This window comes from Hippoglossus hippoglossus, chromosome 2, assembly GCF_009819705.1.
Source record: "Hippoglossus hippoglossus isolate fHipHip1 chromosome 2, fHipHip1.pri, whole genome shotgun sequence".
NCBI classification, from domain to species: domain Eukaryota; kingdom Metazoa; phylum Chordata; class Actinopteri; order Pleuronectiformes; family Pleuronectidae; genus Hippoglossus; species Hippoglossus hippoglossus.
The window spans coordinates 2,347,489-2,350,704 of NC_047152.1; the positions used below are offsets into that span (position 1 = coordinate 2,347,489).

Below are 3,216 nucleotides of genomic sequence, written 5' to 3' on the forward strand. Positions count from 1 at the left end.
TAAATGAGTGCTTCTTTAAGATTTTGAATATTAAATACAATAAAATAGTATATTAGAAACTAAATGACAATAACAGTGAAGTGAAACTCAATATCAGTCCTGTTAACTAGACTAATATAGTATTTAGGTACTCTCAACATTGCTTCACTGTGTGAATCTGTTTCCACAGAACACAGGGAATTTAGCTGATAACGCTTGAGAATTAAACATGATCCTTGGATGTTGAATGGAGCAGCCTTAACAGAAGCAGGACCAGTGGTTTCTCGGATGCCTTTGACCTTTGTGGTTCCCTCTCATTTTATCTCTGCAACCTGCAGGCCGGCACAAGGTGTCTTTCACACCACTCTGGGCTCTCCACACCTTATCAGTCAGAGCACAGAATAATGGTGCAAAAACGCTCTCTGTTTGAGATTGATAAAGGAAGGGAGACAAACACTCGGGGCTTATCTGTGACGCTCCTCTCGAGAGGTGGTTGGATAGGAGCATGTCTGGACTCAGAGCCATCAGCAGTCTGACTGTTCCGAAGAGAGGAGATACTTTCAGCATGGCTCTGTCCCTGCTAGAGAACCAGCTTTTATTCATTAAACATCGTCAGTGTCACCTCCTTGTAGCAACAGATGGTCAGGCAATCACAGTGTAACTGAAACAATAACCACTATGCAGCAAAGCGATCAAGTGGTGCTTGTCAGAAATGGGCCAACTCAAATTGCCCTTAAAATGGCATAGAAGGCTCTGAGTATGAGATGTAAGAGTAATGTGGATACCATGTAGCAGTGTGTCCATGCACAACATTGAAACAAAAATAGCTGATGTGCTGAACAGAGGTAAATAGACTCAGTGAAGGTATTACAGATTTTATGTTTTTTTATTTCTGTCACAGCCTTATTTAGGAGAACTATTTCATCCAACTCTGTCAGTTAGGTGGTAAGCAAGCTGGGACCCATGATCAAAAATGTCGTATTCCTAGTAATTGCAAAATGTACATCGATTTTTTTAAATCTTCTTGTCATCATCGCCCTCTTTGTCTCGTGATCCCCCCAAGGGGTGGATCATGGGTGGCCACGCAGTCATGCGTGAACAGGGAGTAAAAAATATTTTGCACTCCCCGTCGGGGAATTGAACCCCGGTCTCCCGCGTGACAGGCGGGGATACTCACCACTATACTAACGAGGAGGTGAGTTCATGCAGCATCCCAGTTCTTCAAATCAGTCTCTTGCTTGTTGTATTGTGTGTCTCCTCAACTCGTCTGCAGAAATTACCTTCTTTTAGCCCCACAACAAGAGATTGTTTTACGGTGGCTTCTATTCTCCATATCGTCCAGCTTGTGCTGTGATGTCTGGATCTGCTTAAAAGTTTGGGATAGCTCATTATTGATCCAGACATGTTTGAGTCGTTTTTCTTATGGCTGTTTCTGGTAGTTTGTCTGTCTTAAATCTGTGTCAACTAAGCACTTTTAAAGCATATCATTAAATGATTTGGCATATAGCGTGCCATCTTCACGCTCATACGTCACCTCATACGACTTGGACACATTATCTATTGTGATGGTGGTTAAGTTTCGAAAATTATTTTCTAAACTGAAGTATTTTTGAGAAATCAGTTTCACGAAGAGAGAACAACACTATATATTAGATGCTTCTTGCAGATATTGAGTTGTAGCCCCACCACACTCCCCGGCTGTCTCAAAGATTTAAATCCTCCTTCAGCTCCTTGTCGTTGTTTACACCTCATCTGTGTTATCTGTATAGATTTGATAATTATTATTATTCACTATTCCGAAAGATTTGTTCACTTCGCAAATCTGAATGTATGATACAGAGAAGATTTGCAAATTGGACTTATAGAGAGTCAATTATCAATTTCTTACTATGCCCATGTTATTTTAACAACAAATGGCCATCTGAGTACAAAGCATGTTGTTGTTGTTGGTGCATTGCTGCCTTGGGGCAATGGAATGGGATTGCACAATTGACCAACAAATACCTGGTCTGAAGACAAGGGGGCATGTGCCCTAAACAGCAGTTTTGGACCACATGTCATTCACTACTCTCTCACCCTGTTACTTTGTTGGAAGTCTGAGAAATGTCAATAGGTCATTGGACCAACTGCCTTCTTTAACCCAAATTCTACTCTACATTTCAAATTTGATGTTTGAAATGTCATGTGTTATCATAATATAATGCTAAAATCTTCCCTTTTATTTCTGGAACCAGTTTAGAAAGAGAAAGGATTTCACTTTCCAAAAGTTAGAGAAAGTGGCAATTCGCCTTTGTTAGATAACATCTCATGTGTCTCCTTGTAAAATGAGGGAGATGCAGAAATGTTGTTTTTTTTTCAGCCAAATTCAGACAGATGGAAAATGAGAATGGCTAGCTGGCCTCAGGCTCCATCAGTCTGGATCTCTCAATTGTCGGAACAGCTCTATTTCCACAGCCCTGACAACTTGTCCTGCTGTGTTTACTTACTGTGGAAATGTATGAGTAAGAAAATAAATAAAATCAAGTTTGTTGGAGATGAAGCATAATCCAATTCAAGTCAATTCGGAGCATCCGTCAGTATATTGCATGTGGTGTTATGGTGCTGATCGGTCTTATTTTCAGTTAAAACACTGCACATATTTTCTCCGCATTTTTTGAATTCATTTATGAAATGGGGAGAGAGTGTGAGGAACGCATGCAGCAAATGGGCCAGGTGACAACGCAACCTGTGGCTGCTGAAGGAGGGCTCCATTCTCTGTATGTGCATGTCCGCTCGCTCACCTGGTAGAGAGAGTTGAGCCCTTGACAGTTCAAACACTCTCGATTAAAAGTTATTGGTGATGCCGCCATCACAAATCTACATTTTGTTGATAATTGACTCAAACAAAGAACAAGTTGTTCAAGATGATTCCCTCCTAACGTAGTTGGCAGTGGGCACAATGCACACTGTATGGGAGTGAAAGAAAGTGAAAGAGTGAAAGAAATGAAATGTCATCATTTTATACTGGGGGATAGCCTAAGCCTCATTCCTTGACATTTAATCAGAGATGGTGAAAAGTTAACATCTGGGTCTCATGCAAACTTGACGTTCACCCCTCTTTAATTAACCTCACTAAGAGACCTTTATAGTCTAAGGTGAATATTTGCCTTACTGGTTTAATTCAATGTGAAGTTATAACTGGGGGTGTTTTTTTTCATAGTAATGGCAGCTGCATGGGAGCTCAAAGGTAATCCTGCC

At 40.7% G+C, this 3,216-nt stretch overlaps 1 non-coding gene across 1 annotated transcript; it reads right to left on the reverse strand.

Moving 5' to 3' along the window:
• Window positions 1-1,101: 1,101 nt before the first annotated feature.
• Window positions 1,102-1,173, reverse strand: trnad-guc. Its single transcript has one exon. It is a non-coding gene; the product is annotated as a tRNA-Asp (tRNA).
• Window positions 1,174-3,216: the final 2,043 nt, after the last annotated feature.